Source organism: Talpa occidentalis, unplaced genomic scaffold (assembly GCF_014898055.3).
Source record: "Talpa occidentalis isolate TD23 unplaced genomic scaffold, MPIMG_talOcc4v2.1 talOcc4.5, whole genome shotgun sequence".
NCBI classification, from domain to species: domain Eukaryota; kingdom Metazoa; phylum Chordata; class Mammalia; order Eulipotyphla; family Talpidae; genus Talpa; species Talpa occidentalis.
Genome location: NW_023604861.1, coordinates 122,138,099 through 122,159,145, shown reverse-complemented (window position 1 = coordinate 122,159,145; position 21,047 = coordinate 122,138,099). Strand labels below are relative to the sequence as shown.

The 21,047-nt window shown below is 43.5% G+C and overlaps 1 pseudogene; it reads right to left on the bottom strand.

Moving 5' to 3' along the window:
- Nucleotides 1-3,284: 3,284 nt before the first annotated feature.
- LOC119259423 (NGFI-A-binding protein 1-like) lies at nt 3,285-5,041 on the bottom strand (annotated as a pseudogene).
- Between the last annotated feature and the right edge of the window lie 16,006 nt (nt 5,042-21,047).

The following is a 21,047-nucleotide window of genomic DNA, read 5'->3' as shown; positions in this document are numbered from 1 at the left end:
GCAAGAATTTTAGCTACTCCACATTTTGTCCAGTATTTGATTTTTTTATCCCTTTAATGTAAAAGGTATAAAGTGGGACCTAATTATGGCTTTGATTTTCACCTCCTTGATGACTAATGATGTTGAACACCCTTTCACATACTTATTGAACATTTTTATATTTTTTTATGGAGTCTCTTTTTATTTTTTTTGAACTTTTTTTTATAATAAATTTTATTTTTATATTCCCCATACAATTGCAACCCCCCCATTCTGACCCCATGGAGTCTCTTTTTAAATTGAAGTTTTGGTCTTGGTATTACTGAAATTTGGAAATTCTTTGTTTAAGTATGTACTTGAGGTACACATACATTTCAAATATATTTTCCAAATCTGAATTTCCTATTCATTTTCTTAATGACATATTTCTCTAGTTAAGAAGTTTCTTATTTTGTTTCAGTTGTCTTTGAATGTTACCACTTAGAGAGTTTTTAAAACTTTGTTTTGTTATGTTTTTAACTACCCTGTTCTCTTCTGAAATAACTGAAGATTTAAATTTTCCACTTTTTCTAAGAACAATCTGCTAAAAACTGGCAATGAAAGTGGCAGAACAAGAAAAGCATTTTTTCTGAGGCACAGAAAATCTTTTATTGCCACAGAAAGCAAGTGTACTCGTCCCACCTCATCAACAGCTTAAAGGGTCACAGAAATGCACATAATAAAGTACAGCACAGACACAGGGAGACTCATCCCTTGGACTATATTGGCTATAATACTGAGGTAACCAATTGACCTTGTTCAGTGAAAATACCTCTAACACAATGTAAAAAATCAACTAGTTATAACATCCAATCATATATACAATTCAAATAAAAATATATATTATTTGTTTCAATGTATAGCAAGTTTAATACATTAGTGTTTACAAAATAAAAACTGTATTCTACTGAAATTTTTCTTGTGCTTTCTTTCCCCCATCACTAAGTTTGAAAGACCAGAAAAGTATGATAACTAAGGAAACTGATTTATGGATTTAAAGATGCAGTTTGTGGGGTCATTAAAGATGGATAAATATTCGTTGGCAGATTACCACATCTTTAAAAATTGTTGCTTCTTAAAATATACAAACTTAAACTGTAAGACACAATTTAAAAAAATCCACAAAATTTCTCAAAATAGATTAGAATACAAGGAACGTTTCATGAAACTACTGATATACTAACCAGTTCTATGGCTAATATTAAAAACAGAACAATCTATTTAAATCGTACTCATACTATTTCTACACACAGTGAACAAAACATCCATAATAAACAACCTCAAGCAAGCAACAATTGCAAGGTCCATAAAAAGCTTCTTTAGTGGGCAAAACACTGTAATACAATTAAAACATTTAATTTAGGAAGGGGAAAAGCCTTTTAATAGTATAAAAGTTGTTTACTGATGTTTCTACTGTAAAACTGTTCTACAAATCAAAATGAAAAAGCAACTATATAAGTGACAGTGATCAGAGACTACAGTGCAGACATTTCATCTAGTATTTGGCTGATGAATTGTAGTATAATAGGTTTGACTTAATATTTTTACACAGTTATAAACTAGAGCAGAACTGAAAACAAACAAACAAAAAAAAACAACCCTCGTTTTCCAAAGTCAATACACTATTCTTAGCAATATCTGGGTTTAAATTAATCTGGAGAAAAGTAGGTAAAGGTCTCAAATATCTTCTCCAATAGCAAAAATGTATGTTGACAGAAGTAGCATTTGCTTTTTTTTTTCCACTACGAATTCCCATGTAAAATTCTTGTAAACAAGTACATTACTAACATTTAAGCATGCCCCCATTTATATTCATGCCCCCTATGATTAAATAGGGGGAATTAAAAACATACTTTCAAGTTAACATGAATTCTAAAAAAAACTGCATTCACAAATCTGGAAGGTATACAAAAATTAAATTGTAAAATAAATAATGACTATAGGTGTCAACTAAACCGCCACAGAAATATGCCTGCAAATGTGGATGTAGTGATTATCCACACTTGTGATGGTGCAAGTAGGAAGATATTCCCCAGGGAGAGTTATTTAATCTCTCTGACTCCAGTATGTGGAGAGGAATTTCTGGATATAAAATAGTTCTTACTCTATTTAATAGACTTTTTTAACAGTCACCATCCTTATCACATTTAGGGTTAACTTATTCTGTCTTAACCTATTTAACACATTCTGAAGCAGCAATGTGAAAGTCAAAACTTTTACACATCAATCCATTTGTTTCAAGTTCTCTGTCCAAGTAATAGCTTCCTAGTTCTGTTACTTTTGCGGAGCTATCATACAACAACCTGTATCAACAGAAGCAGAGATTTTCTGCTCTATTGCTCATCTTTTTAACTTTACTCCACTATTAATTGTGTAAATGTCTTCACTGAGTAAGTCAGTAAAAACATTTTACTATTAAAAAGGACACACTTCATATTAAATTCAGCTTTATCAAATATTAAATCCACATTTTCCTTGGTATAGATTGAGTTATTTGCTATTCAGTTTTCCAGTCATTGCAACCTTGTCAATAACTACATTACTTATACTTTTTTTTATGACTGCAAAGATTCTAAACGCTGACATATTCACACTAAATACAGGTAAGTAGACAACAAAATTTCAAGTAAAATAAACTGTATCTGTGTCTGGACCAAACAGGTCTCAACATCGAGTTTTTTTTTGTTTTTTTTTTTTAATTTATTTATTTATTTATACAAGCACTGGGTACAGTCAGAAGCGCAGGAGGGTGAGAGAATTCACCAGAGCCAGAGGGGAGAGCGGGCGGCAGGAGAGGTCTGCGCGCCATGTGGGACCCTCCTCAGGTGGCCGGGGAGCAGCCGGGGATCGAACCGGTGTGTCAGGGGCTGCGGGCAGCTTCGCAACCCAGCGCTCAACCACTGCGCCACCAGGGAGGCCCTTCAACATCGAGTTTTTAACTTCTATAAATTATACAAACACATTGTACATTCTTAAATAATGAATGCTTACAATAGAAATTTGGAAGCCTTTCCACAAGGAACGATTTACACAGGAATGTGAATGGATCAATATTTCTATTACAGACTGCAACAATTTCTCACTCTTCTATTTTGTGGCCGCTGTTTTGTTTTCCTGGTTTCCAGACTATTGTATCAGTCCTTATGCTTTGGCTATGAAATTTGTTTGAGCTGAATGAGGCACATTAGTTATTAAGGCTTGTATCTATGATGGAGCATTATCCTTAAATCTGATGCCACTTCCAGAGAATACTGAGCTAATAACAGTTATCTTAAATCTTCAGGCTCTGTTTTGATGACTTTCTTTTCCAAAGTAAAAGCTGAGTGAGGGTAGTCTTTTAAAATCCCAAGGCTCTCCGATGAGTGGGACTTTGTCTCACTGGAGTAAAGTCCATTCAGCTTCCCATCTTCCACAAAATGATGGGGTTGTCTGTTCTGTAAGGTAGACATTTGGAGATTCAAAGGTCTTTCTCCTTGACCATCAGAGTTATCAGAAGTCAAGCTATTAGGGCTGTGTGCTTCCAAACTCTGCCTGTAGAGTCCTGCAGACAGACTTCTTACAGCATGCTGCAGTCTCTCCCAACCAGTTTGGGTGCAAAGGAACGCCATCTGCTTTGCCAACACCTTTTCAGGCAGCTGAGCACTAAGAGCAGCAAGTTCTTCACTCTTAGCTTTAGCCTGCCGGAGGAGAGTTTGCACAGAGTCCTGGAAATCTGGAAACCCATCCTCCACTTTAATTCTCTTTGGGGATAATTCATCTCTTTCTCCACATTTTGACTTGGTGGTTCTGTAAGTATATTGATTGGTGACTTCTCGAGAAATCTGCCTAGCCAGAGCAAAAAGTTCATCTCTTCTTGTCAGCAGGACATTATCCTTCACACAGAGTTGAGCAGCAGCTTCATTAACAGTGTGCTCAGGAAGCGTGAGATGCTTCCCATCCTTTCTTTTTGAGTCAAATCTTCCATATACTGGGCCGCCCTGGTGGCGCAGGCGGTTGAGTGCTGCACTTATGAAGCTGTCCGCAGCCTCTGCAGCACTGTTTCCTTCCCCGCCAGCCATTGAGGGTCCCACATGGCGAGCAGACCTCTCCTGTCTCGCCTGCTGCTCCCCACAGCAGTCTATTTCTTCAGTCTGCCTGTTCTGTACCCTGCTCTGTCTCTGGTGAATCCTCTCACCCTCCCGCGCATCTGGCCTGTACCCCGACTCTTGTATAAATAAAATAAATCTTAAGAAAAAAAAAAAGGATTGTTAAAAAAAAAAAAACCTTCCATATACTACACTGTATTTTCGAATTTCCTCCTCTTTGTGTGGGTCATCATCGCTCAACTCAAAGATATGACTTATCATTTTGGCCAAATTCTTGTTGTTTTTTAGCAGCTCTTTCACTTCATTCAAGTCACTTTTCAGCAGTGTGGGCCATTCGCTCCCCATATTCAGCTACAGAGGGTGCTGCAGCAGCATTCAGTACCTCAATACTTTCTTTTGGGGATGCTGGGGAGTCAAGGACTGCTGTGGAGAAGCTGTGCTCACTCTCAGTGCCAGAGTCTGGATTCACCAATACCCTGTAGCACTAAGCTCCCCACATCTGATTTCCCCTGTCCTAGACTCCGCACACAGGTGGTGGCAGCACACTTGGGGACTTTTTAAATGAGGTTTCCGGGCACTGCTATTTCTTTCACAACTGCTGCAGGATATTCCCAGCCAGGTTGGTGATCCCTCTGGTTATTTATAGACGGGTATGCTACTGACTGGTAGAGAAGTCAGCGGCTGATTCAAAAGGCTGGTGTTTGTAGCCCTGCCTCTCAAAGCCTTCTGAAGCCTTCTAACAAGAAGAGGCTTGCTAGCCATGCCCATGAGGGCCATGATTTCCAATTATTCCTCTTCTCCAGCTTCACAGAGTTGCTGGACATCATCACCACCTTGTTGGATAAAGGCATCAAAATAAGAAAGTAGATTGGCCTTTTGTAAAGCTGCATTCTATACAGCTGCAGCTCCCCCAGGGTCCTGGGTAAGGCCACAGCCATTACTGTGATGAGTTTAACTGGGCCAGCGGCTACAGCAGTCTTGGGGTCTCTCCCTCAAGGACTGCTCAGCCCCAACTTCAGAAAGACAGCCTGGTCTCTCCCTCCTCGGGTAGTGGTCGGGATGCTGAGGGGGGAAGGGAAGGTGGTGGGCTTGCTCTCCCTGGTCCCCCACAAGCTGGGACCCCTAGCTGCTCCTTCCTGCCCACCAGCCCCGAAAGACAGTGGGCGCTCACTCAGCAGCAGCAGCAGCTCCAACAGAAGCATTTTTTAAAAGTGTTTTGTAGGTATGAAATCCAAACACGGTATGCAAAATGCCAAATATTTATAAAACAGGAAGTATCTAAACTTCAAAATTTTCATAAGGTAAAGACAGAAATGTTGACTTGCCAAGGAAATGGAAAATAGCTCATTTTTATGTGAAAAAAGTATTAGTTGTTGTGGTTTTGTTGTTTTTTTTTTTAAGCTGGAAGGGACTTGTGTATATAACCCAAGCTCTTTGATTTTAATATGGGGGATATTCAATATAGAAATGAGAAATAATCTGCCTGAAATGTTGATTGGTGATCATGAGATCTGCTGTGAGGTGATTGTTTTTCTGCAACTTTTCTTGGATGGCAGAGCAGCGGGAATATAAGCGTGAAATAGTTACTATTGACATTAATACTGATTCTCCATCCAAGACAGACAGATCACTTACATCAGCCAGGGTAAAGGGAAGCTCCTGGATATCTTTCAAAAGCCATTCAAAACTGTTGTGGGGCAGTTACTATCACTTGACTGATTGCTGTTTGCAAGGCACCTGACTGCCATACAGACAGCTGCCACCAAGGTAACAGTGGTGAGGGTTGACTCCATGATCAGCAAAATCCAAGTAACCAGTTTTCAAGTAGGTGTGTCAGAGAATCCACGTAGACACTGAGAGTTTTCAATTTATGCTCTCTTCATTGAACTAACAAAGCATAAATTAATCTCTAGTTGCTCAAGTCCACTAGGTGATTTATAAAGAATTGAACTTCCAAAGTCCATACAGAAAACCACTGATTACATTTCTGACACATCTATACAGATTGAAGGAAGATTTAAATAGCACTTTTCAAACTGATATTTTGCACAATGTAAGTTCTAATAGATATTCAAGGAATCGCAGGAAATAAAGTATCCTGGAGTGAAATACACATGTGAAATGCTGAATTAAACAAAGCTTAATAATTTGCAGTGCAGGCCTTGTCAGACACTTTTCTATACTTACTGTGCTTTGGATCCAGAGATTTCCCTAGGTGATTTGAACAACAGAATCATCTCCCATGAGTGTTTTTGTGGAAAACATGTTGAAAAACATGATTTAAAGAAATGCAAACTTTTGCGCACTCTCATTAAACTTTTTTTCTATTGTTATAACATCAATACAACAAAAAGTTTACCACTTGAACCGTTTTTAAATGTATATGATGGAGGACAAGAATAGCAAAAAAAAAAAAAAAAAAAAAGGAGGTGCGCCACAAGACCAGAAACCTGGCTCACCCAAGAAGGTAGGGTTAGAAGTTTGGCCACAGCTGTGGAAATCAAGATCCTTAGGCACAGAAGACAGCTGCGGAAACTAGTATCCTTAGAGGCAGACACCTAGATCACAAAGCATAACTCCAAGTAGGTATCCCAGAGCGCATCCAAAGGTAAAGATAAGGAGATTGAGCCCATTGTAGAATCTCTGGTCCCTTTCAAATTCTACATTGTTATCCAAAATTAGCAACCAACTGAGGACTCACAAGGAGTGAGCCCCTCCCAAACAGAAGAAGACTCTATCAGTTCAATGTCTGCACTGGTTTTGGGGCAGCACTCCCTCTGCCCACCTGCGACTATGCAGGTGCCTCTTCTCACCAACTCTCTCCTTCTGCAGGGCAGCAGCCTTCCTGACTGCCTGTGACCTGTCAAGGTCGCCTGCCTGCAACCATGCAGGCCTCTCTGAGCAAACCTGTCCTTTCTGGAGCAGCTCTTCCTGCCTGCTTGTGTCTATGCAAGAGTCTTTAATGTTGTGCCCAGCGTCAACCAGTGCAGCCCCCAAGGACACACAGACAACCGCTGTAAGAACACAAAGGAGTTTATTACGGGCTCGAGACCGGGCCCTCAACACGCACCGATGTAACGGTGGAGGTCGGGAGCCCTGAAAAAAGGGAACAGGGATCTTATATAGGGGTACAAGTAGATTTCTAAAAATTAAATCATGTTGGCAATCATTCATTAGTTACATAGGTACATCATTCATTGATTACACAGGTGCATTCATTAACAACGGTGGGTACACAGTTATTTTATGGCTAGTTTGACCCCATTAGTGGCCTGCATTGCTCGGTTCTATTTTATGGCCAGTTAGACCCATTACTCGGCTCCACTGTGGCTGGTTATCTGAGATAAGACCAGAGTGGGGTGGGGGTCATAAACCCTCTTTGGAATGCAGGCTATTTAGTCTTGAGTAAGCAAAACTTGAAATACTAAGATGGCAGTTATACACAAGATGGAGGAATAGTGGCTAAGTCTCACATTTAACTGTGTTAGCCCCTCCCTAATAAACCTGCCCTTTAAATATAACTAATGTCTCTGTCTCATGGAGAAACTCCCCTGGGAAACTCGCTGCATGTCGCTGAAACGGGAGCTCTGGTGAAACGTTTCCCAGAGTGAACCCCAGGACCCTGCACTCCAAACCCACAGACTCCAAAAACGACAACATATAGTTCAACGGTGTCGAGACAGCCACATAGCTGGGCAGTCATTACTACTAAACATCTCTGGAACTTTTTTATCATTCCAAACTTAAACTCTGCACCCATTAAACTCTTTACCATCCAAACTTAAACTCTGCACCCATTAAACTCTTTACCATCCAAACTTAAACTCTGCACCCATTAAACTCTTTACCATCCAAACTTAAACTCTGCACCCATTAAACTCTTTACCATCCAAACTTAAACTCTGCACCCATTAAGCTCTTTACCATTAAACATTAACTCCCCATTCTCCCCTGCCTGCAACCTCGGGTAACCACTGTTCTCTCTGTCTCTATGAATTTCACCACTCCAGGCACTTCAGATACATAATATCATGCAGTATTTTTTGTGTCTGGCTTAGTTTACTTATGTCTTCCAGGTCCATATCGTAGCATGCATCAGAATTGCCTTCCTTTTTAAGGCCAAATGCTACTCCATTGTATGTGTAGGCCACAATTTGTTTATCCACTCATTCACCCACGCGGGTTACTCCCACCTTTTGGCTATTGTGGATAATCTTGCGATGACTCACTACATTTACTACAAATTTCACTTTGGTCCAATACACGGAGTTGGAAAAACTTTCTCATCACATACATATTCTTTGTGATGAATAAGGATTTCTTTTTTCTTTTTAAAGATTAATTTACTTATACAAGAACCGGGGTATAGGCCAGATGTGCAGGAAGGTGAGAGGATTCACCAAAGACAGAGCGGGGAACAGAACAGGCAGACAGACTGAAATACACTGCTGAGGGGAGTAGCGGGCGAGACAGGAGAGGTTTGCTCGCCATGTGGGTAACTTCACAGCCACTGGGGATCAAACCGGCACTGCAGAGGCTGCGGACAGCTTCACAACGCTGCACTCAACCGCCTGCACCACCAGGGAGGCCCCATGAATAAGGATTTCTAACTCTAAGTCTCTTAAAACTTTTAACTAGCCTAATGTCAAAATTTCTCACAGGCAGTCTGCCCTACTCTTTCACATGAAATGCCTCTGGTAGTGTGAACACACTGTGGACAAACTTAGGGCCCTTCCTTGCTGGTCAAGCAGACAAAAGAGGGAAGCCACCTGCATAGGCTTAAAGTCAGAACAGGCTAGTCCTGTCCTGTGAGTTTGTCATGCAAGAATTTGGTGCCTACAAGAGACCAACCCTGGCAACTCTGCTTTGGAAGGAAGAAGCCAGAGAAAGAAGATCTGTAAACAATGGGTACCTGGCCTCTGTGTCTCCATGACACATTCTTTAGAAGTCAAAGTAATGATCAACTTTAGGCGTCTGCTCTCCTCTGAGCATAGATAACATCAATATAACTTAGGAAATTGAGAGTTCTAAACCTATAGACAAAACTCAGAAGGCCCTGTCAAGAATAATTGTATTTTTGACATAAACATTCTCTGTTCCTTCTCTTCTTGTACACGTTTGCTCTCTGAACTCACACTTAAAGAAGCTGGAGCGGTTCTCAGAATAAAATCGACAGCACTGTTTCCCAGGTTCAAGTCCTCACTCTGATTATCTAAAAAACCTTTCCTCTATCAGTGACATATTTTACTTCAGTCAATAGCAGCCACATAGAACCTTCCAGGGAGCACAATAGGCTTTCTGACTATTCCTACTTCCCTACTCAGCTTTGCCCTCTTACACCATGAATTACTTATATGGCACGAGTTCCAACACCAATGGAGAGACCTCAGAAGCCCTCATGTGGCACCAGGCAGTGAGCTGCATGATTTGACCTTGAGGATCTGTTTCTTCTCACTGGAAGAAAATACTCTTCTCTCAAAGGAAAGGCCTTTCATCAAGTATTTAAAACCCTGCAATTAGCTTCTTTACTAGGTCGGTATTTTATTTGTCTCCATCAAAGTTCTTTTAAGACATATGGAACAAACAGGAGGTACCGTGTGCTTTTTAAAGTCAGAGAGGCATGAATTGGCATGACCTCCTCTTGTGCACAGTGAGAAGAAGCCACGTTGGCCCATCACATAACACAATGAGGGAAGGAACAAGTCTAGGAAACACTAGAAGAAAAGCTTCCCTCTCCAGTTTCCGGAAAGTTAAGTTACTAGCACCTTCCAAGAACACAAGTGGAACATTACAAAATAGAAATATCTGCTCTGTGTACAGGACGCTTCCCTGTATTTGACATCCTCCTCTTCTCTAAGCCAAGCTTTGCAGCTCCTGGCTGCACGGATCCTGGGAGCCCTACCATCGCCAGCCCACACATACTGCCCATCCTTTGAGATATCAGTAAAAAACGTTGATGAGTTGAACTTGATCTGGTATCTGATGAGCACTCAGAGCCCTCCCTCCACTACTCTCTCTGGGAATTCCTAGAGGCTTGTACTTCTACTGATCATTGCTTGATCCAGCTTCTCCTTCTCCCCTTCTGCAGCATTTTCTCTTTGCCCCTCTACAAAAACCAAACTCAGTCCTTTCCTTTGTCTTCTCAAAGCACAAAGGGAGCTGTGGAGAAGAGGGCATCACTGAAGATGCTAGGAAATAGGCAGAGTGCTCACAGCCCCCCAGAACTCCCCAGGATTGGATCCAGACCTTCCCATCTGCTTCCACTTCCCAGATGTGTTCATCTGCTAGGTTCTCTGCCCAACACAGTCTCTCCCTTTTCCTTACATTATTACTTGTGGTGGAAGGAAGGGGCTGGGGAGGGGTAGCTGTCTTCATTTTGTCCTTTCTTGAAAGTCCATTAGACACTCAAAATTCTGTTTTCATTATTTGTGTAGAATTATTTTTTTCTTCCTTGATCAACACCAGTCAGTTCAGGAAATTCTCGAAGGGTTACTCTTTTTAAAGAGCATATGAGGATGTTTTGTATTTTGAATACACACACTGATTTTACTAACTTTAATTCTCACAACCTGGGGCAGTTTTTCTCTAAAATCTTGGAAATTGAAGTAAAGTTGCCCTTTGTGGCAAAGCTGAGAACCCACTAATTAAAGCAAAGACCTGATATACACAACAGCACCTAAGGAGCCAATTCAAGGTGTTTAGGAATTGGCTGGAACTTGATGGGAGATGTTTGCCATCAGAGGGAGATTGGTCTGCTTTGGAAGCACAGAAAAAGAGGTGCTGTTTAGAGAATCCACTCAATCACTGCCCAGGAGAGAGGGTGCCCAGACCCTGGTGAGTCTGCCCCTGTGTGGCTTTTCCTTTGTTACTGTCACCAGCTCAGTGAGCAGCTTTGATAATTTGGGTTCCCATGCTGGTCAGGTTAATGCCAGGATCTGGTCTTCTTGGCAGTGCCTTCCTTGTAAATCAGCATTCTGACTTCATAAACCCTCATCTTGAAAGCTTGGTTAGCATGAGTCAGCATCTAAGCCCCATCAATCCTAGTATATTGGGTCCTAACATGGCAAGCCAAGGACCCAACCTGGACCTCAGTGTAGTTGCCAAGAAAAAACCATGTTTATTGTAAAGTTTCTTCATGACAAGTCAATTGGTCTTTCCCAGGCAACACCCCCTGTGCATTTTTATGGGTCCCATTTTTTTTAGTTAAGAATGTAGAAACTACTTTGCGACCTTTAAGAAAGAAAGGAGTTGATGAAGAGAATTAGGTCTTTGATAAATCATTGTAGGAACTTAAGTATAAGGTTCTAGACTGGTCTTTCTAAATAATCCCCAGAAATGCAGAACTGATCCCTGGGAACCATTCTCCTGGGCCTGTCACTAGCTACAGAAGCAAAGTCATACCACCTGCCACTGCCTCTTGCTCAGGAACTGGAGGATGGACACCTGAAGCTGCAGAAGTTTAGATAAGGATGAAGTTAGATCTGGAAGCTGTGGCTATTGCCGCTCCTTTTCTACTCCCAGGAAGATGGAGACAGGATGCTGGAACCATCTACAGGAATGCCATATGTCTCTATAACTTTATTTCTAGAAAAATGGCCTTCCTTTCACCTCAAACTTTTTAAAATCATACAAGTATATTTAATTAGTAGCTAATTCACATCCTGAACTCTAGCAACAGATAAGTCTAAGAAATGTAGGTTTTAGTCTTCCAGCCTCTCCAGTGAAAAGGTTGAATTAGGAGGGGTGAACCACTCCAGAGTAGCCAGCACAGATGCTATTATCCCCATTTCATACATGGATTTTCCAAAGGGAGCAAGTAACTTAAACAAGTCCAGACCTAGTAAGTGAGCGAACTGGAACTTAAAAGCACTTAAAACTTAGAAGTGTCTGTGTGGGATAACTTGTTATTCAACAATATATAAATTAAACTTAAGTTCTAAGTGTCTTAGAATTTAAAAGCACTTTAGAACTTGAAAGTGTCTAATTCATATTCTTTTACTCCACATGCTCATATCTGTGGACAATTCATATTTGTAAAGGACCGAGTTCCTGAATGAGACAACTGATGCAATTCAGTTACAATCCTCTTTGCCTCTTCCTGGTACCACGCATGTGCAGGATTCAAGAATGAAGAGAAATAAATCCACTGACATCGGGGATGATAACGATACTGTTAAATCCCATAAGCATGTCTCCGACTTCTCCCTCTGATGTCTACTCTGCCCCACCTTTCTGAGTCTAAATTCCTAGAAGTTTCCTGGTCATCCCATCCCCTGGCTGTTCCCTCTATCTTCCATGAAGCTTACATACTGGTTTCAGCTTAAGCCCCTGGGTCTCTGTTATTCAAGTGCTCCTCCTTGGAATGACTGATCTATCCTCAAGAGAACCAGCTTGGCCCCTGTTCTTCCCTGCCTGAAGGCTACTTACTAGTATCTATAATATCAGTTGTATCTGATAAATGAGGTTTGCATTTTATTCATTATCTGTCTCTGTGTGTGTGTGTGTGTGTCTGTGTGTGTGTGTTTAAAGGGATATAAAAAAAAAAACAGAAGCACAGACCAGTTAAAAGGTCATAGCACCAGCACCAGCACTGGTAAGAAATGGTGGTATATATAGTGGGTTGAATGGTGACCCACAAAAAGATACAACTATATCCTAACCCTTGGAACCTGTAAATGTGACCTTCTTTAGGAAAAGGGTCTTTGCAAATATAATTAAGTTAAGGATTTTGTGGTGAGATCATCAGGGGTTATTCAGGTGGGCCCTATATGTGACAGGTGTCCTTGTAAGAGAAAGGAGACACAGAGTCCGAGCAAAAAGCCACATGAAGAGTGAGACGGAGACTGGAGTGAGGCCAAAGAAAGCCTGGAGCCACCAGAACTGTGAGAGACAAGAAAGGATTCCTCCCTTGACCTTTCAGAGGGATCGTGGTCCTGCCAACATCTTAACTTCAGACTTCTGGTCTCCAGAACTGTGAGAAAACAAATTTCTATTGCTTTAAGTCTCCTAGTTTGTGGTAATTTGTTATGACAACCCTAGGAAACTAATAAATTATATTTATATATTGTTGAATAACAAATTATCCCAAACTTAGCAGCCCAAAATAATAAACATTGATTATCTCACATATTTATTTTCCAGGAGTGACTTTGCTGGGTCACAGTTTCTGGCTCAGAGTTTCTCATGAAGTTATTATCAAAATGTCAGCTGGGGTCATTAGCATTATCTGAAGACTTCTGGGAGGCTGGTGGACTCACTTTGAAGTGTGTCACAAGATGTGCCTGTTGACTGAAGGCCACAGCCTCCACCGCGTGGATTGGCACAAAGGGCTGACTTGGCTGCTCGTTACATAAGCAACTGACTTTCTCCAGAGCAAATGATTTCACGTCATCACCTCCACCACATCATCTTCATTAGCAGTAAGGCCCAAAGTATAACCCACACTCCAGGGGAGGGAAATGAAGCTCCAGTTTTTGACAGGAGATAATCAAACAATTTATTAGAGTATTTGAAAACAACTATGGCTCAGACTGAGATGATAAGAATGGAGATAAAAGTGAATGAAAAGATTCAGGAAATATTTTAAAATCATGGTTACAGAATTATCAAACTTTTGTTCAGAGCAACTAGGTGAAATATTTTTACAAATATAGTAATAAAAGCAAACACCAGTATAGGACCAGGCTCTTTTCTAGTTAATCCTCTCATTAATCCTTATGATAACCCTCAAAGCTGATCCTATTTTTGCACCTCCCCCCATTTTACAGATGAGTAAACTGAGGCACAGAAAGGTTAAATAACATGCTCAGGTCACACAGCTAGTAAGTAAAGGATTCTAATACACGCAGCCTGACTCCAGAGTCAACCTTTACGTCCCTGCCGCAGATGCCTCCTACAACACGCCATTTGTTTCACTTAAAGTTTATTCATGTAGGGCCTCCCTGGTGGCGCAAGGGGTTAAGACGCAACCGATTAAGCTATCCATAGCCTCGGCAGCACAAGTTCGATCCCCAGCCAGCCAGGGAGCTACCCACATGGCACAGCAGACCTCTCCCCTGACTCACCCGCTGCTCCCCTCAGCAGTGTATTTCAGTCAATCCACACCTGTTCTGTTCCCCACTCTGTCTTTGGTTAATCCTCTCACCCCCCACACCTCTGGCCTATACCCCAGCTCTTGTATGCTGCTCCAGGCCTAAACCCTCAAGGGCAGAACCAGGTTCCTGGTACCTCTCCTTCATTATCCATATTCATTTTATTCTCTTTCCAACAAATTTTTATTTGTCTCCTTGCAAACTGCAGGCCCAGTGATGGGCACAGTGTGACAAGGCAGAGGCATCCCTGGGCCCTGGAGACCCTAATCTAGTAAGAAAGATGAACATTAAATGAATATTTAAATTACAATGGTATAAAATAATTGAATGCACTAGAAGGAAACATGGAAACATCTATCTCAGTTAGATCCTGACCTGAGTAAGCAAGCACCTTAAGCTAAGATTTGAAATATGAAGTGATGTCTAAGAAACGGAAGGAAAGAGCACTCCAGAGGAAGAAAGCTCACCGTGTGGAAACTAGAAGTGGGAGGACACTTGGCACATCTGAGCAGCTGATGGGAGAGCCCAGGTTCCCTGGAGCACAGGAAGGAGCCATGGGTGGGGGAGAAGAGCTTTGGGAAGAGCACAGGACCTTTTTCTTAAGGAATCTGATTGAATGTTCTAACTGGCTCGAGCTCCTGGGTGGAAGGTGGTCTCAAAGAGTTTCTTCTCAAGAAACTCAGCACCCAACAAAGACAGCTCTGCTCCACAGACCCCTCAGCACAGACAGTCATCTCATCGCACCTCCCAGATCCCAAAACACATGTGGCTGGGGACAAAGGAAGCTGGCCGGGGCCAGCCTGACCTCTGGGGGAGGCCAATAAGACGGTGCCCCTGCCTCCAGGTGGGACTGCCCTCCCTGAGCCATGACAGGCAAGGAGGGTTTGTGCCAGTGCCCAGGAAGATGTCACAACTCCCCTGTCTAACCCAGTTCCTCCTGGCCTCACAGCCCTTGTCAAAACCCCCAAGGTGTCCCATTTCTGCTATGATTGCTGCACAGCTTTTGTGCAGCTGAAGTTTGTCTTTGTTAGTGACAAGACTCTCTCCCTTCACAAGGGAATAGACTAGGGTGGTGGCAACACTGTCCACTAAAATGGCATTTTTCACTCTCTTCTCAGTGAACAGGGCTTTAAGTGTGAGCAAAAGGTAGGAGAGATTTGAGGAAGGAAGGAAATGGAAGCAGTTGCTCTTGGTGCCGCTCATGTTGCCCCCCCCACAACTCGGACCCAGCAGGCATCAAGCTTCAGCGCACTCCCTCTTAGGCAGTCAGTAACCCCCTTCCGAGCACACATTCCCAGAAAGGAAATCTTAACTGAGCTAAGCACCATGTCTCACCTGTGAACATATGTCCTGGCTGCCTCTCTCTTCTCTCGGAGAGTTGGCAGCAAATACCAAAGGAGGTGTTAAGACCTTCTGGATCTTCAGGGTGAAATTTCTTCAAAAGAACCAAAACATGGGCCTCCCCGGTGGCTCAGTGGGTTGAGTGCCATGCTATAAAGCTGTCTGCAGCCTCAGCAGTGCGGGTTCGATCCTGGCCGGCAGCCGGCGAGAATCCTACATGGTGCCACAGACCTCTCCTGTCGCGCCCGCTGCTCCCCTCAGCAGTGTATTTCAGTTGGCTGCCTGTTCTGTTCCCCACTCTGTCTCTGGTGAATCCTCTCACCCTCCTGCGCCTCTGGCCTGTACCCCAACTCTTGTATAAAAATAAAAAAAATCTTAAAAAAAAATTATACATTGCTAAAAGTGCGTACATTTATAGCCGATGTTTAGCACATTCTTATGCTAATAAAGTCTTCCTTTTTCCTGTGTTACCCAGGAATGGAGTTGAAGAAATGAACACCCATCTTAGCACAGACAAAAGCTCTCTTTCCTCACTCTCTCCTTCCCTCTCTCCCTCCCTCTTCCCACCCGCTCACACGTGATCAAGTTTGATCAATTCTGACCCCTTTCATTTTCCCCACCTGTCTCATGAGCCTGGCATGTTCCTTCCTAGAAGCTCTTACAGTCCCACCTTATCAAACCCCTTATGCTGGACCAGCAAATCCCCCAGGTTTTAAGTGGCCACCCCAGTCATCATTCATGATAGGTAGCCCCAGCCTAGAGGAATGCAATGGTGCAGTCCACGAAGCTAAAGATTTACAGTCCAGGTCCCAGCAAGAACCTTTGCCCACACTCCGAATCAGACAGAATCCCTGTGTGTCTGGAAGATTTTGTTGGCAACAGAAATTCATTTGCGTGGGGAGCTGAGGTGCCTCCTGGGCCTAAAGCTTTCCCAAAGGAAGAAAAAGGCCGGCAGATAGTGAGTAAACCAGGGAAAAAAGCCGCTGGGGTGGGCATAAGTGCCAATTCAAAATACCTGCTCATCCATCCAAAACCACAGCTTCATTGCTCATGACTGAATGCAGCAAATGGTCAAAGAAAACCAAACCACAAGGCACATTTTCACAGGAACTCTGTAAGACGTGCAGCACTGGCTTTAGCTGGAGGGGCAAGACTAACTTTTCAAGCCCCAAATGCCACAAAGACCAAAGGGCTGTCCCCTCCCTCCCACCTCCTCGCCGGGATGCTGTGGAGCATGTGTGCCTGTGCTGGATCTGTTACGTGTGCCCATCTGCTAAATCTTTACAACACTCCTGTCATGGCTACATCACTGCTAGGCGAACACTCAGCAAGAAACAAGACATTTACAGTCTCAAAATAACCTAACTGCAGATTGTTTATAAATTACAAAGACTAGTTCACAACGAGAAGCCTGGCAGACACCACTCCGCCCCAGGGTCAAGATGGGACATCAGAGACACTGGCCGCCCCGCCTCCAGGACTGGCTGCTGAGATGCATGGAGGATACACAGTCACTGAGCACTAAGTACAACCAAAAGAGGGAAAAAGGAGAAAATGACACAGTAACTGAGGGGACAGTCCAGGTGTCTGAAAGCTGGAGTGGGTCCTCTCCAAGAGGCTAATGGTCTAGTGTTGGAAAGTGAGAACAAAAGCCAGCAAAACTAGGTTTCACCTTGATGAGATGACCAAGTTTCCAAGGTCAGAGGGTGAGCAGAACAGGCCACAGCCACAAGGCTTGGGTATGGTTTCCTGCTAGATGAGATGGTGAGTTGCCTTCTAAGCAAATCAGTTTCCTCCTTCATCCCTGCTCCTCCCAGTGGAAGGAACTGGATGGCTTAACCTCAGCAGATTTCTCATCACCCTTTCTGTCACTTTCTGTCCCTACAATTTCCCACCTCTCCCAGCTTCCTCCTCTCACATTGTAACCCTTCTCCAGGCTCCTAACTACATCCTTTATTCTATCTGTGGGGAAGGAGACCAAAGGGTGAAAGCTCATGGACCTGAACAAAAATGCCAGTAACTAGGATCCTTATATGTAACTCCTTAACCCGGACGCTCCTTGCCTTCCAATATGACATTGGAAGAACGTGCCTGGGTATGACAGGTGAAGACTAACAGAAACCTAAGCTCCCTGGCTTAGAATTTTAAAGATAAAGACACTTATTTGCAAAAGTTGCTTTGCAGGAAGGAAAATGGTGACCAGCTTAGGGCATGGATTACCACACCCTGAAACTCATCAACATTTCTTTCCTATATGAATACAATTTAAAATCCTCTGAGAATTTCCTTGAAGTCCCGTGGGGAGGGACTTTCCCTGAAGGGAAATGCTCAGCAGGACGGTGAGATCAGATTTTGCCATCACAGACCAGAGACTTTCCAAATAGGCTATTTGAAATAGGTCATTGGAATGGTAATTTGAAATGAAATACATTCAAAAGAAGATACATATTTGCCCAGCAAATATTAAAGATCTATAAAGGATCACTGTATTTGTTCAAGGGAAATAAGTATTGTGGCCCTACGAAAGAAAGTCTTTTTTCAGGAAAGTAAAATGGTAACGATCTGTATAAGAGCACAAGTGTTTGGCGGGGGGATAAAAGATTAAGGATTCTGTGTTGATAGAGATTGTATCTTTTAAAATCAACTGGGACTGGCCTGGGCAAATAAGAATGTAAATTCTTACTACTCATAAACCACATTTAAGTGTATTAGTTACTCTGACTCATTTGCCAAGAAACCCATAAGGTTGCCAGATGAATTAGGCTGAGAGCAAGAAAAGACTGCAATTTAGTGCAATTAGTGCAAATCACTAAGCTACTCCTGGCCCTGTAGCCCAGAAGATCCAGCAGTGCTCGTGGCATCTGAGGCTGTCAGGATACTGTATGGAATCCTTAGCAAGCCCCAGCAGCAGCGCAGGTCCCTAAGTTTCTGGAACAAAGCTATGTACTCTTCAAAAGACTATTCTTAGAGAAGCAGCTCCTGATTCACTTCTGAGTTCCGGTGGGGACTGGAAAGCCTGACCACAGAGCCCAAGTCATCTCAATCACAGCTGCTCGTCAGAGCCAGTACCCAGCTGACAGCATCAGACACGCACAGGGGCATACTCAACTGCATAGGCATGGGCCCGAGGCACAGGCAAGTTGGATGAACAGTAGCTCAGTCTTCCATGACATCTACTCCAGCTGCAATTGCAATCACATCTGACCAAGCTCCCCAAATGCAGTCATTCTCCAGGCCTCCCAGCCCCCAGCAAGTCTACACTCTTCCTGGGCTCTCCAGCATTCTCTGGTGGCTTTGTAGTCTGCTGCTCTTGTGGTTCTCTCTGCTCTCCTTGCTTCTCTGCTCTCCTGCTCTACTGCTTCCTGGTAGAACATGCCAAGGAGGGATATGGAAGAAAGCACCATGCCTGCGTCTTTCAAGCCTTTGATGATGGCACTAACTGTTGGGCAGGAAGAGGAGGTCCCAGGGGCTTTTGCTTGAATATTCCTACCTTAACAGTCCTCAGTCCATAAGTCAGGGAACCTACATGGTTATTCTGCCAGTTGCCAGTGGGTGTGTTCCATCATGCTCGCAGGAACTTTGGGAAAAAACAGAGGTAATTTCAAAGATTTTGCAGGCCACTGTGAGATGAATTTAGACTAAAACTCCATCTATCACCCGGCCTCTGTAAGTCCTCACTCCGACAGACTAAGGAAGCCTGTCAGGTCCTTGGAGATTAGCACTAAGCCCAACATATTGTCTACAATTCCCAAAGATATCATTGCCTACTTTTCCTCAATTCACTGTCATCCTGATATATGGATGCAGGTGTGTAATGGCAGGAATGACATAGGGCAGGTTTTCTATGATCTGAGCATAAGGGGTAAGGAGAAGTCCTGGAGCCCTCGGTGGCTTTTCAGGCTTTGATTGGGATTTACCAGGTACACAGCAAGCAGGGGTGCTGGGGGGCCAGGAGGCGGGCAGGCCTCCCAGCCCCCAGCAAGTCTACACTCTTCCTGGGCTCTCTGGTGTTCTTTGGTGGCTTTGTTCTCTGCTGCTCTTGTGGTTCTCTCTCTGCTCTCCTTGCTTCTCTGCTCTCCTGGCATCCCCGTGATGCCGTCCTTATAAGCCCAGCCTTAGCTCAGGTGTACCCACTTATGCATGCCCACACCCTACTCCAGGCGTCCGCTATCAGACATGCCTTCAGGACCACAGGGATCCATCATCTATCCTGATGGCGGGAGAGCAGAAAAGTTTGATACATTTTCACTTTCCCTACAAGGTTCCTTTGTGGAATCTTAGAAGAATGTTTGCACCATACAATTGTGGTTGTGACAGAGGCTCCTTCCTCAAGGAAACTGATTCTCCTTCATGCAAGGGGGATCCAAGCTTCTGAACTGACTTGAGTCTCCAGGGAAGCAGACACCACTCTACTCCGGTGGCACAACCTCAGTGTCTGCTGTGCAGGCCTGAAACGCTTTGTGTGTAGCTGTTACTTTGTGTGTAGCAGATGGCTGCTCATCTGTCAGTCTTGTGGACACTGACCAAACAGCTGCAGTGGGTCACCACATCAGCACAGCGACTGATCTTTTCAATAACTAAACCCATGCTATCTCATGCAGTTGGTGCTATGACTTGGCCTCGTACACTCAGAGGGTGTCTGGTGATGGCACTTCTATCACTTTCATCCATGGCTGTCAAGAGACACCCAGTGTAGAATTTAAGAGATGATGGTATTTCCTTACCAGTGCATTTCTCAATGCTGTGGGACTTCCTGGGGACCACGTGGAAGGTGGGAGGGCCATACGTGGCAAAGTGTAAGCCAACCTTCATCTTCCCAAACCTTCAGAGTCCTTCCTTTTTATTACACCAAAACCTTTAGATACCTTCCTTTTATTGTGGCACCTCAACTTCACTGAATTAGTCAACAGTGGAGCCCAGGTCTCAGTCAAGAAGATAAGCAAACTCACAGGAACCACTGCAACTTCTCAAGACAGAGATTTCAAGATCTCTGACAGTTGTATTAATATCACTAAATGCAGTTTGATCCAACCTGATGCTGGATTCTTGGTAGCACATACTGTGCTTCAGGATACTCAGAAAATGGAAATCCCCTTGGGTGTTTTCAGCACAAGGGGATTTAAAACAGCAGATATTGCTGGAAGGGGTGTAAGGGACTAGAGGACCAAAGAGGAGGGAGGGGAAAAGAGGACCTGGTGCTACTCGGAGGTCAGACACCGCAAGAACCCTCTGCCATCTGGATTAGTCTGCTCGGGCTCCGTAACAGGTGAGACGCTACTGCAGCTGTCAAGGGGCATGATCACGACAGCTGGGATCGGGGGAGAACTGTGGGAGAAGCGAGAAGAGAGCTGTGTGGGCGAGTTGAATGTGGGCTGTAAGTGGAGAGAAGTGGAAAGCTCCAAGATGGCCTTGCTTAACACAAAAGCCAGAGCTGCCCTCAATCCACACCCCTTTCTCTCTCCACACTCACTCCATTGGGATTCCACCTGATCCCATGCAGTCAGTGCCACAT